This window comes from Sorex araneus, chromosome 9 (genome assembly GCF_027595985.1).
Source record: "Sorex araneus isolate mSorAra2 chromosome 9, mSorAra2.pri, whole genome shotgun sequence".
NCBI lineage: Eukaryota > Metazoa > Chordata > Mammalia > Eulipotyphla > Soricidae > Sorex > Sorex araneus.
The window spans coordinates 54,985,542-55,000,481 of record NC_073310.1 but is presented as its reverse complement, the minus strand read 5'-3'; the positions used below and the strand labels follow the sequence as shown (position 1 = coordinate 55,000,481).

The following is a 14,940-nucleotide window of genomic DNA, read 5'->3' as shown; positions in this document are numbered from 1 at the left end:
GACCATTGTTAGTCACTCGTGGGCATGAGTTTGAACTGTGGAAATGTGCACACATATATATATGTGTGTGTGTGTATATATATCAACAAATACAAAATACGTTCTAGAATCCTGAAATTTCCCTTTACTTTATTCTTTGTTACTTATAACTGGGACAAGCTTTCCTTCCCATTAGTAAACACATCTTTTCTGGATATATACTGAATTTCTTTTTTAAAATGTGCTATTAATTATTTCTGTATGCAAATAAGATGCCACATGTATCATTTTAATGTGCACACATGAATTTAGAATTAAAAGTCAGAAGTCACTTTATAAGTAGGAAACTATTTACAACATACAATGGAAACAATGAATGTGATTATGGCTCAGGCTTCTCTTGCAGAAAGTTATGTATATGACTTTCATCTCCAGCTGTTCATATCCTAAAGTTTAAAGCTTTGGAAAGTTTTGAATTAAGTACCAACAAATCATTTGTGACAATTAGAAAGAGCAAAAATTTATTCAGTTATAGAATATCTCTGTTTTCAGCCTTTACTGCATAAAGAATAAAGTCCATCTTCTGATTTTTTAAAATGTATGGGTAATTAAAAATATGCCCTTTGTAAATGTCTTCCGGTTGTTTTGCCTATACAAAACATTCTTGCTTATTGAACAAGCCATGTGGGTATACTGGTATTATTTGTCTTGTTTTTGCTCTCAAGTGATTAGGGCATTTTATCAGCATTTTCCTTTTGCACATTGAAGCAATTATGCATTTACAAAACCCTTGATGCATTAAATACAAATATTCCATTTTAATGCTTGACTATGTTTTGGGTTACTAATCATGAGCACATGCACATTTCCTTAAACTTCTCACAGTGACTGTAGAGGTTGACAGCCATATTTTACATACGTATGTAAAATCAATACATAATTGATTTTATGTATGTGTGTGAAACATTTGTGCAGCAACTTTTGGCAGTTGATGACCCATCCATCTGCTCCCTCTGATTTTCACGTAGCTGCTTAGCCTCCTGTATTCCCTACTTAACACCCTTGCCTCATATAATCTGTTTTCTCCATTGGTAAAATTGGGTTAATATTCTAAAAGAGATGTGGAAATTTGTGATACTTATTTTGATAATCTGATAACGCTTAATTTGTTTTTAATTTGATTTTCAAAGAAATGCACAATTAAGGGGCAAAGATCCATGCAATTACTATAGTAGTTTTCTACATGTTAAGTTAGAAAAGACCATTGACCAACTGAGATAAGAATTTGGGGTGCTGGAGCAATAGTCCAGCAGATAGGGTGCTTTCTTTGCATGTGGCCAGACAGGGTTTGATCCCTGGCATCCTATATAGTACCCCGAGTCCTACAGGAGTAATTCCTGATTGAAGAGCCAGGAGAAACCCCTGAGCACTACCAGGTGTGGCCCAAAATCATAAACCAAAAAAAAGAAGAATTTTCTATAAATATGTAAGCATACCGAAAAAGGACAAATGATTGGAGGTAAAAGAGTCCCCGGTGCATAGGAAACCATGTTTCTGAGTTCTTTGGGTTTTTTAATGCTTTAGTAAAATTTTACTATTAAAATAGAGCAAGGAAAAATGTGATGAAATGTTAACAACAGGAGAATGTTGGTAAAAGATACATTCCGTGTTTCTGTACATTTAAAATAACATCAAAATAAAAATGGCAAATTTTGGCCAGAGCAATAGTACAGCAAAGACCGTGCTTGACTTGCATGCAGCCAACCTGGGCTCAATCCCCAGCGTCCCATATGGTACCCCAAACCCGACCAGGAGAGATCTCTGAGCCAGGAGTAAACACTGAGGCCACTGGGTATGGCCCCAAAACAAAACACTGTCACTGTCACTATCACTGTCATCCCATTGCTCATCAATTTGCTTGAGCGGGCACCAGTAATGTCTCCATTCTGAGACTTGTTGTTACTGTTTTTTTGCATATTGAATATTCCACGGGTAACTTTCCAAGCTCTGCCCTGAGGGCAAGATACTCCTGGTAGCTTGCCGGGCTCTCCGAGAGGGGTGGAGAATTGAACCCTGGTCGGCCTCGTGAAAGGCAAATGCCCTACCTGCTGTGCTATAGCTCCAGCCCAAAAACAAAACAAAAAAATGGCAATTTTTTTTGCTATAATTTAAATACCAGTTCATGCCGAGTGTCTATACAACCCTAAAATTTATATTCTCAACTTCTAAACACCTTTTAATGAGGAGGATTTTTGTCAGGGATCAAAATGAGATGTTTTTCAATAATTTCTTTCCACTGTTGGGATACATACACTTACGTGTGTATGTATGTATGCTAAGTAGTCATTCTTTTTTGAAGACAGGCCCCAAGGAATAAACTTCTCATGTGGTTTTTTTCTTTGAAAATGTTCTGTCAACAGGATGTTTATTCATTTATTCATTATTTTTTACAACATATTCTGGCAATTTTGTCATTTTGAAGTGCTAGAGGAAATCAAAGTAGATCACTAAGTAGAAAATCTAAGTAAATCACATTTCTAGGGGCTGGAGTGATAGCACAGTGGGTAGGGCATTTGCCTTGCACGTGGCCGACCCAGGTTTGAATCCCAGCATCCCATATGGTCCCCTGAGCACCGCCAGGGGTGGTTCCTGAGTGTACAGCCAGGAGTAATCCCTGTGCATAGCCAGGTGCGACCCAAAAAAGAAAAAAAATCACATTTCTATCTATTTCTTAGATCAAAATGGTTCCCTGTGATTTGCCAAGATTATGGGCTGGTTAAACAAAACCAGGGTCAGAACCCAGATTTTCTAACATCTACCTTGGGTATTTCTCATAGTCAAAGTTGAGGTAAAACTGGAACCTAGCAAAGTGAACTCCCATGCAGACAAAAAAGGATGCTCCTTTTATTTCAATTAAAAGAAAGAAAGAGGAAGAAGTGAGATGGAGGGAGAATAAGAAAGAGATTTGGTGTTTTTCTATGAAAAGCCAAGAATTAACAGAAGGCAGGAAAGAGGGATCTCTAAAAGGTATCTGCATTCTCATGTCTATTACAGCATTATTCACAATGCTGAGGTATTAAAAATAACCTGTCAATGTATGGATCAAGATGATGTAGTGTTTATATTTGTATGTTAACTATTATATTTAATAATTTTATAATTAATATTTATTATATGCATATTAAATATACTATTGACCTTAATAAAATATTATTCAGCTATGAGAAATAATGAAATACAACTGTTTATAACAAAAAATACTTTGAGGACACTAGGCTAAGTGAAATAAACCAAAGAAAAATACCACATACCACTTATCTATAAAATTTAAAAGAACTAGACTCATAAAAACAAGTAATTATAGGTGGTTATTGTGTAATTGCTTATTTCAGAAGTTCGTGAAAATAAGGAAAAATGAGGAAATGTTTTTCAGAGATGACAAGCCTTCAATTGTCAGCCTTCAGTATAATTAAGGCCACAGGTATCTATTATACAATATGATACTTATAGTTAAAAGTTGCTAGAAGATCTTAACTATCTCAATAACAAAAAAGTGGTAATCATGGCAAGTGATACAGCTGTTAGCTAATTCTGTGGTAGTAGCCATATTTCAGAGTGTATGTATATAATATATTTTACACATTTAATTTACACATTATAAGTCATCCATGTATGTATGTTTGCATACATATAAAACAATAAAGTGTGGGAGGAAAGATAATTTCCTCAGGAAAGTCACTGGGAACCCAGCTTCATTTATAAATTTTTAGGGAAGAGAGACACATGGCTGAAGAGCATGTAGAAGAAGCCAGTGAGAATAAGACAAAGGAACAAAAGTCAACCCAATATCAATAATATTTTCTATAACGATCCTGAGATTTTCCTTTGCTTTGTTCTGTCTTATCTCTAGCTTTACTAATCTTCAACATCTTCACAATCCTAGCAATGTAATGATGAATTCCCAAAAGTTAAATTATATTTATTATTATCTGTTTTGGAATAGTAATGCTGTTACTAGCTGCCAGGAATGACGAGTGTGTTATGTGCTAAGAACACATCACTATTTCCTCCAGAACTCTCCGCTTAGGCACATTCAGATCTAATCAGAGAAACACAAATATAACATGAGACTATCATTTTCACTTATCAAAAATAACCAGGGACAATTTTTATAAGGATATTCATTTCTGGTAGGATGCAGCACATTAGGAATGTTTATACATCACTGATTAGATGCCACATTGCAGCAAGCTTTTAAAAACTCAATTTAGAAATGTAAAATATTCACATGATTGGATCAGCCATTCTTTCCCAAAGTAAAGCAAAATAGGGAAACATTCATTGCACAAATATGTACATCCAAGAACTATTAAAAATAGATAAGGAATGAATCAAACTGTCCCCAGTTAATAGAATAGAAAGTAAAATCACAGGATGTAATCATGTAGCTGATTACATAGGTATATGCTTATAATGTTATTTTCCTTTCATGAAAGCAAAGCTACATTTAAATTAAATAAATATTATGATGTTTTTATTAAAATAGATGTAGAAGAGACTAAAGATTTCACTAAATGTTAAGGCAGACATTGTAGAGATGAATTTTTAAGTAAATTTTACAACAGTAATGATTTGTTTTCCAAATTTTAAATTTCATATAAACATGTAATACATTTATAGTGAAAAACTAAGGCTACAAATATACACACTGTTTTAATTTCTCTCCATTTTCCCTCTATCTGGCAGGACAAAAGTATTTATTCTACAAAAGGAATTAGAAACCCCAGTATACTAGTATGCTCAGGCTGCCATATAAAATATTACTGACTTCCTAAGTTCTGGAAGCTGGAACCTAAAGTCCAAGTTTGAGTTTCTTCTGAGAAAAAGTATCATTTCTCCTGGTGCCCCTTCCCAGGCTTCGGACCGCTGCTTCCTATGAGAACACGACCTTTTCTCAGTACTGGTGTTTCCATTAGAGTCTTCCTCTTAGAGAACAGCCCTGTAGAGTGTGGGCATTGGCTATGACTCAGTTCACCTTCATAGCCTCTTTACAGGCCCTATCTCCGATTACAGTCCCATTTGGGGAATTACTTCTTTAACATACCAATTTAGAAGTGGGGAGGAGACACGTGATTAAATTTGTACACTCAGCTGCTTGTTTGACATGCTCAAGTCTCTGTAGAAACCGAGATAACAACCTGCTCCTTTTCCATGGAGTTGTTGTCCTAAGGAGAAAGGAAGGACGATATGGATTTTTTTTTTTTTTTTTAGAAATATTGTGGAAGAACTCTAAAGCGTGGGATAGAGGATCAGGAGTGACCTTCCAAGGAAATAATGAGAGCTGAGCCTGGTCATATCATTACTAATTTGTGCTGAGTACTTTGTGCTTAAATTTTCACCAGCTTTAGAAGCGAAATACAAGTCTTTAGCCTCTCGATTCATGTTGCTGTTGAGTCTCAAATCCCACCTGATATGACTCTTTGGCCCCAAATCTTGCTAGTTAGACCAGTGCTATAATATTTGTTTTTCTCTTGGTGTCCTTTCACAATTCATCCTCCAACATCACAGAATACCAGGAATAAATTAACTCAGGCATGAGGTTTCCAAATACTCAGGTCTTCTGATTTCCCTTGCCTGCTACATATATACTTTAAATGATTCCTCATGCACCCTTTCCCAAAAAGGGGCTGGAGAGATAGCATAGTGGGAAGGGCCTGTGCCTACCACACACTGACCCATATTTGATCCCTGGCATGTGATTCCCCTAAGCACCTCCAGAAATGATCCGTGAGTGCAGAGCTGGGAATAAGCCCTGAACATTGCAAAACAAACAGACATACAATAAACAAAAAATAATAACAACCATAAAACCCAAACCCAAAATCTTATTAGGGCCATTGAAACATTGTTTTACATATATGTATATATACACATATATATGTACAAAACCAGACAGCTTTGCTGTAGGTAATAACTTTATTTAATTTTTGCTATTATTATTATTATTTTCTTTTCTCTCTTTTTTTCCCATTGAATCACCATGAGGTAGAGCATTACAAAACTGTTCATGATTGCATTTCAGTCATACAATTTTCCAACACCCATCCCTCCACCAGTGTAATTTCCCAGCACCAGTGTCCCCAGTTTCCCTCCCACCCCTTCAAGTCACCCCCACCTGCCTCTGTGCCAGGCACCTCTCTCTCTTTCTCTTTCTCTCTCTCATTTTTGGCATTATGGTTTGCAATACAGATGCTGAAAGGTTATGATGTATATCCTTTTATGTTGGTAAGAACTCTACTTATCTACAACTTGAAATGTGTTTGTAATGCACCAGGTGCAGAAGAGAACTTTTCAAATAGATATAAACTTTGTTTCATGTAGACTGAAAAACAGCATTTTGACAATCCTGAGACATGATGAATAAAACTGGGAGCTGAGGAGACCAGGGGAGGTGGGAGGGGGAAGGGACCATGGGCTTCAGGCGAAGGGATCTTGAAACACTTCAAGAGGGACTGTGTGGTGGTTCAAATGCCTTCTTGGTACCAGAAAGATAGTGCAAGTTTTAAGGTTCTTGCTCTGTCACCACATATGGTCCCCAAAAGCACTTTCAGGAGTGATCCCTGAGTACAGAACCAAGAGTAAGAACAGCTGGGTGTGACCCAAAAACAAAACAAAACCATCAACTCCAGTAGTATTGTAAACAATGATACCTTGATTAAAAAATAATAAATTTTTTTAAATTAAATTAAATTAATTTTAGCACACAAACAGAAAATGTAAAAAATGGCATTTTGAAATCAGGGCTACTATAACAATGCATGATATATCATTTTAGACATGACCAGTTTACTAAAAATGTTTTATAAATTCTGAATAAAACATTTTTTTCTTATTTGGCTTGCCTGGAGTCCATAGTACTAACAAATTTTGTAAAGGTGAGCCCACTGTTTGCCAAGTTACTCATGTCTGCTCTGTCTGACCTGCCACAAAAGCCTTCAGTGGATTTTGACACAGGCCAACAGAAATGACAAATGCATTGGTTCGGACTTAACCTCATATGCTTTCTGTATAAAACATACAAAACCTCTTTGAACTTTTCAGTTCCCATTTAAGCTGAAAAATGCTTTCAGCATAATTTTCAGCAACGACAAAATAATTCTAGTTCTGCCTGCTTCTCCCAAGGTTACCTTCAAATGACAGAGCTGTGAAAAACTTCAGGGCATATTTTTCCTTTCTTTTATACAAGGTAAACAGTGGTTTTCAGATTATCTATCTTTTATTTTATTATTTTGGCCTTGGGCTGAAACACAGCGGTCGGGCATTCGCCTTTCACGCGGCTGACCCGTGTTCGATTCCTCCGCCCCAGCAAGCTACCAAGAGTATCGCGCCCCCACGGCAGAGCCTGGCAAGCTACCCATGGCGTATTGGATATGCCAAAAACAGTAACAATAAGTCTCACAATGAGAGACGTTACTGGTTCCCGCTCAAACAAATCGATGAGCAACGGAGTGACAGTGACAGTGACAGTGATTTTGGCCACACCAGATAGTGCTCAGGGTCTGACGGTGGCTCTGTGCTAAGTAGTGCTCAGGGGGCAGGAAGTGCTTGGGTTTGAACCCAGGCCTCCTGCATAAAGCATGTAGACTGGTCCTTTGAGCTATTTCTCTGGTCCCAAACATCTATCTTTTAGACAGATGGGTTTTACTTCCCTTTTGTATGTTAAATTCTGTTTTATTTTAAACTAGACATTTTCTCCTGGTCACATTCCTGAAAATATTTCACTTTCATAAACCTCAAAAAGTTATTACTTTTTAAAAATTGTAATTTATCAAAAAAGTTGGGACTACATAAAATTCTAAAAATTCTACACAGCAAAACAGTAAAAGAAACTATCATAGATACCAAAGGAAGTTTACTGAACTGAAGAATGTGTTTGTAACTTATACATTTATCAAAGTATTAGCATCAAAATATATTCTTTTAAATGTACACAATCATAAATAAATAAATAATCCTGAACAGAGGATCTGAAGAAAACATGCAGATTGCCAATAGGTACTTGGGAAAATGTTGATTACTACTGATTTTTAGGGAAGCACAAATAAAAATCAAAACGAAGTGTCATCTACACAAGTGGGCCTCTAATATATCAAAAAGATACAGTGAAACAAGAATGTAGCTCCAGTGAGAGATCACAGGCCGTTGCATACTGGTGTATGACGTCTTGGGGTTGATTTCCTGCTAATCACTTCACCCTAGAAAAAGGTGTTGGTCAGAATTTTAGGGAAAAATAGCCCTTCTGTACTGTTCCTGAGAATGTAAACAAATTGAGTCACTGAGGAAATCAGTATAGCGAAATCTCAAAAACTTAAGAATTGAAATGCCTCCAATGATTGTACTTCTGGATATTCACCCAAAGAATACAAAAAGTACTCACTCAAAGACGTATAGGCACCCTCAACATAAGGAAAATTAAATGCCCACTAACAGGTGAATAGATAAAAATTCTGTGTATATGTGCAAGATAGTGTACTTTTTTTTTTTTAGTGAATCATTGTGAGGGTACAGTTACAGATTTACATATTTTCATGCTTGTGTTTCAGTCATACAATGCTCAAGTACCCATCCCTCCACCAGTGCCCATTCTCCACCACTGATGATCCCAGTATCCCTCCCACCCCCCGACTTCAACCCCCCACCCCACCTGCCTCTGTGACAGGGCATTCCTTTTTGTTCTCTCTCTCCTTTGGAGTGTTGTGGTTTGCAATAGAGGTATTGAGTGGCCATCATGTTCAATCACTTTTTATAGCAAAAGTGCTATAGTCTACTTTTAGCACACATCTCCCATTCCGACACCAAGTATAGCGTACTATTAGAAATGATGCAAATCATCTTGGGTGAGGTCCGAGCATGAGGAGAGTGGCCTTGCGCATGGCAGCAGTAGGGTTCTGGAGGTTTTCAGCTGCCAGGGTTCTGCTTGGGGCAGGGAGGCAAACTCAACCCACCCCCCTCCGAGGTGCCCTGGTGAAGACAGCCTGGCGCAGGGTCAGGGCATTCTTTAGTTTATAGTCTCTGGGTCTTGGCCATTGATGAGATTACACAGTGCCAGAGGCTGTTTGTGGGTGCGACTGCCAAGCTTCTGGAAAACTGGGGACCTGGGGGAAGAAGGCCCAGTCCAGATCCAAGCGGGCTTGGAGATCTCAGTCATGGGTTCCCGCATATCTGGGTTTTCCTAATGGTCTGCTCTCTGGTGAGGTTCATTCAGTTTTGGGTGAGGCTCTTCCCCTCTTGGGAGAGGTCATCCGAGCATGTGGACAGTGGACTTGGACAGGGTGGTGGTTGGGTTCTGGAGGTTTTCGGCTGCTGGGGTTCTGCTTAGGGCAGGGAGGGAAACTCAACCCACATCCATCCAAGGTGCCCCAGTGAAGACAGCCTGGCTTGGGTCAGGGCATTCTGTGGTGCTCTCTTTCGAGATTTATGGGTCTCTGAAATAAGGCCAATAAATGAGCTTATATAGCTGAGCCAGAGGTGGTTGTGGGTATGTCTCCCACATACTTGTCTGCCACACAAGCAGGGGAAGGGTTGGAATGGGGAGGGGGGATGGAATACTGAGGATTTTGGTGGTGGAAAATGTGCACTGGTGAAGGGATGGGTGTGTTATATGACCGAAGCTTAAACATGAAAGCTTTGTAGCTGTATCTCACAGTGAATCAAAAAAAGAGGAGAAAAATAATAATAAAATAATAAAATAAAAGTTAACATTAAGAAGAGAGTAAAAAAAAAAGTAATGTAGAGTTTGTTCATGCCAAATTCAATCAGCTTAATCAATGGCTGAATAAATAGCAGTACGCCTGTTAGATATCATTGGTTTGTCCTTTCTCCCTTGCCACAGAGTTTGGGCTTATCTGGTAATAATCCCTAAACAGTTCTAGACTACATTGGTATGTCCTGCTCCCCTTGCCACTAGGAGCTTAGGTATATCAGTCACACCCATTAAAGTGCTCCCGAGTCACTCCCATTCCTTTGTTTATCTGTTATCACTTATATGCTCCCTTCCCCAACTAGTCATTCAGCTCTTCCCCTAATCAAATTCTGTTAATCTGTAAGGTCAGGCCTTGCTAGGACAGTGAACTTGTATTGTAAGTTAATATTGTCTTTGTCCTCTCTTATGTCTTTTGAATAGTTTACTTTAAAACAATATCCTTTTTTGTATGGACAGAGAAAGACATTTGTTAATATGCTTTGGTAACATGGAATTTAATTGGCTTCAAATATTATTCACTCTCGGGCATCTGCTTTCTCGACTTAAGCCTCAGCTGCCCTTACTTCCTAGCACCCCCAAAAATAGGGTCCCGACGAGGGACAGAATGAACCCAGGGCAAGCGGTGAGTTATGTGCTACCCTGGCATCCAGATGGGCCTGGCCAAAGTGCCTAATGCTTAACTATATGTTAAGAGATTGGTCATGGACATGTCATGTCATGATCCAAAAGCAACGATGAGACTAGGACCCTGCTAGGGATAGAAAAGACTAATCTGGCCTGAGCACTGTAGTCTGAGATTGAGATGACCCCAGGACAGCAATTCTATAAGCTTAATGCATCTCTTGCTATGTCCATACAAAATGATTGATAATATGAATACTTATATGTTAATTGGACAAGGAGAAGAGAAATACACCCATGGGATTCCGCTCTTGGGCAGGTGTCCTGCTGAAAGAGTATCTGTCCTAGAAGAAGCATCCCCTAAGGGATAGAACTTTACCCCCTATTGATTGTAACCACACCTATGTGTAAACCCCAACCCCTCATTCTTCTTAGGGATTTAACTAGGCTGGGAGAGTGACTATGGGGTCAGTCCCAGGGTCAGTGCCAGGGTCGAGTTCCAGGGCCAGTCCCGGGGCCTGTCCCGGCCAGTCCCAGTGCGAGTCCCAGAGCGAGATCTGGAGAAGCTAGATCCACATCCAGATCCAGAGGAGAAGGAGAATGAAGTAGGATGGGGGAGGAAGAAGCAGGAGAAGAATCAGAGGAGAATGGAGATGGGAATGGAATAAACTGTAACTGAGACCAATCAGCCTGGCTCCTTTCCTCCACCTGCCTCATCATCACCATCAACCTCCCCGGGGTGGGGAAGCGGTTGGAGACTACCGAACGCGGGTGGCGGGAGAGACAGCGCCGCTGCCCTGTGCCCTGTGCCCAGTGAGGTGTTGTGCCCTTTCATTTTCTTTTTTGTGTTTTTACACATACTCCTATGTTGTATATCAACCCTAAGTGTTGTAGGCTTCACGGGTGAATTGCTTCTTTCCTCCTCCCAAAGAAATTTAACATGTCCTTGCTAGCATCCCTAACTTAGTTAAAGTTTATATTTAACCTTTCCCTTGTATTTTACCTCTCATTGTCACGGTTCCCAAAGTTAATCTTGATTACTTGTAAGCCAAAACTTTCTGGTAATTCTGAATTTATATTTGTACTGCTTTGTATTTGAAGTGCTGTATATTTGTACCTGCTTTTCTATTTCCCCTATAACCTATTTTACATCTTACTATAAAGCAATCTTCTTTGGTTAAACACAGAAAGACTGTTAATGCTATGCTCCTAATATTTGGGAGTTGACCTACTCTGAAATGTATCTGCTCCTGGGCATAATTATTTGGTCATAATTACTTGACTAAGGCTTCAGTTTCTGTAGTTTCTAACACCCCAAAAGGGAGGTCCCGCCTTGGGACTGGGATGGACCCAGGGCAAATGGCAAAACTACCTGGCATCGAAATGGGACATTTTAGAAAGCATAAATGCATGATCTTGACGCAAACTGTTACAACCTAAGAGACAGGACCCCCATGGGGAAAGACAAACTGAACTGGCCTGAGGACTTAGTCTGGGATTTACAGTAAAAACCTTGTTTGCTCTCAGAGCCCAGAGAACTAAGTGTTAAAAGCCTTGCTTGCTCTCAGTCCAGAGAACTAAATGTTGGGATCCTTGTCTCTTACTGTGTTTATCCAAACTGCAAGTATTGATAACTTATACAACTCGAAGGAAAGATAAAAGCAATGTAGATGTCCCTGGGAGACAGAGTGTCTTCTTGAGTTGATTTCCTCAAGAGAATTTCCTCAGCCAAGTGTTTATCTATGTAAATGACCAATCACACCTGTCCTTACCTCAACTCCTTCAGATGTTCTATAAGTATGCTAGCAACTCTGCATTGAATGGGCCATTTTCACCATCAGGCTGTGGTTCCCCATCTCCTCTGTTGGGGAGCACTGGGGAAGTGGGGGGGCTGGACGTGGCTCTGGGCCACCGAATGCACACGCACAGACACATCTCAGCAGCAGCCCCCTCGGTTTACTTTGTGAATTCACACTCCTACATTCACTGTCACTGTATCACTGTCATCCTGTTGCTCATCGATTTGTTCGAGCAGGCACCAATAACATCTCCATTGTGAGATTTGTTGTTACTGTTTTTGGCATATGAATACGCCGCGGGTAGCTTGCCGGGCTCTCTGAGAGGGTTGGAGGAATCAAACCCGGGTCCACAGCATGCAAGGCGAAAGCCCTACCCGCTGCGCTATCGCTCCAGCCCACGCTCCTACATTATTAAAAAAAAATTTTTAATGATGTAACTGCTATTTTTCAGCAACACAGACAGACCTTTGAGGTTATTGTGGTAAATGTTGAAATAAATCAGAAACACTATGATGTTTTCCTATGTGGAAGATACAGGGGGGAATGAGCAAAGTGAAATAGACTCTTATATTATAAAAACAAAATGACAGCCCCAGAGGGATGAGGAAAGGTGTGGGTAAATCAGGTTAAGGGCATCAATGGCAAGTGACTGTTGGGTGTAAAAAACTAAAGCACGCCGAGGGGCATGTGCACTCTCGGGCTCTCCGGGTGGCTCTGTCTCACTGCCCGCGTTCGGTGCCCTGGAACCGCAGTGTGTGGACTGGATCGGGAAGGCCGGTGGTCAAGGACAGGCGAAGGAAGAACGAGAACCAAGATGGTTGCTGATTAGTTATCGTTTATTCAATCTTCCATCTTTCTCATCTCCCACACTGCCAGCTCCGCTCCAGCCTCTCTCTGGATCATCTGCCGCCTCTCCCATCTCTCATCTCTCCTCCTACTTGTCTCTCCCACCTTGCCCTCTAGGCTACACCCAGCCAGGTAGCAAAATCAACATAAGAAAGCCCTTCCTGAGGGCAGGGCATTCCAAAGCCCTTCCTCACTCTTGAGGTTTTTTTCTTTCCTTAGTTTGAACTCTTATTAACATCTTAATACTAGTTATTTTTGTATGGACATAGCAAGAGATACATTGAGGCTTGCAAGGCAGCTCTCCTGGCAACATCTTGCCACAGGCTCAGACCACAGCACTCAGGCCAGATTAATCATTCCTCACCCTAGCAGGGTCCGAATCTAATTATTACTGTTTGGATCATGACAACATTTGTCCATGATCAAGCTCTTAACTTATAGTTAAGCATTAGGCACTTTGGCCAGGCCCATCTGGATGCCAGGGTAGCACACAACTCACCGCTTGCCCTGGGTCCGTCTCATCCCCCGTCGGGACCCTGCTTTGGGGATGCTAGGAAGTAAGGGCAGCTGAGGCTTAGGTCAAGAAAACAGATGCCCTGGAGGAAAATATCATGTAGAGTCAAATGACTCCCAGGTTACAAAAGCATAACATTTGTTAAGTCTTCCTGTGTCCATACAAAAAGGACTTGCTCTGAATAAACTATGCAAAGGACTCAAGGAGAAGAGAAAAACAGTATTTACAAGTCAGCAGAACACTAAGAAAGAGGCTACAAATAAATACAGAAGAATGGGAGCACTGTGACGGGAGTAACCCAATAAACCTAAACTACCTGAAGCTATGTTATCCTACAGTTGGGAACTATTTTTGACAGTGATCATAACATAGCATATGCAAAATGTTGAATTATTTTAATTATCTACACCTGTAGCACTATAGCACTGTCCTTCCGTTGTATGCCATGGTTAGCTTGCCAGGCTCTGCCTTGTGGGAGGGATATTCTCGGTAGCTTGCTGGTCTCTGTGATACTTTAAAATATCACTTGTAAAACTACTCTATCCTTCCGACTCCTAATCACTAATGGGTGATAATCATTTTATGATAATCATTTTATCACCCATTAAGTAGCTTATAAAGTGTTTAATGAAAAACCCAGCTCCGAGGCTGAAGAGATAGTACAGTCGGTAGGGCATTTGCCTTAGTGTGTCCAAGCCCTTTTCAATCCCCAGCACGCTATATGGTTTCTGAGCCCACCAGGAGTGATCTACACCTGAAATATACATAATGATTTAGATGAATATTACTACAGTATTTTTAAAGTTTTAGTTTATCAAATATCTTTGGCTTAATTCTACCTGGAACGCAAATCATCATTCTCATGTAGCACATAAATAGCATTTATCATATGTTTGCACACAGCCGACTCAGGTTTGATTCCTCCATTCGTCTTGGAGAGCGGGCAAGCTACCAAGTATCCGACCCGCATGGCAGAGCCTGGCAAGCTAACCGTGGCGTATTCGATATACCAAAAACAGTAACAACTAACCTCACAATGGAGACGTTACTAGTTCCTGCTCGAGCAACTCAGTGGACAACGGGACGACAGTGCTACCATTCATTACAAATATTTGTACATTAGCTTTACCGCTCAAGTTATATTTTAAAACCCACAGAGGGGCCAGAGAGGGAGTTCACAGGGTTGGAGGGCATACTCTGCATGTGGGAACCCCGGGTCCATCCTCAGCCCCACATAGTCCTCCACACACCACTGGGAGTGATCCCCCAACTTCCCAAGTGTGGGCCAAGGAATAGCCCCTGAGCACTGCCAGGTGTGGCTGATAAAACAAGAATCTTTTTATAACCCATTAAGTAGCTTATAAAGTGTTTAATGAAAATAATTTTTTTTCATTTTTGTTGTAGTGCAGAGATCATGC

At 40.2% G+C, this 14,940-nt stretch overlaps 1 protein-coding gene across 1 annotated transcript in view; it reads left to right on the top strand.

Moving 5' to 3' along the window:
• MYO3A (myosin IIIA) overlaps window positions 1-14,940 on the top strand; it is a 188,925-nt gene that overhangs the window by 110,315 nt on the left and 63,670 nt on the right. The gene's annotated exons all lie outside the window — the stretch shown is intronic.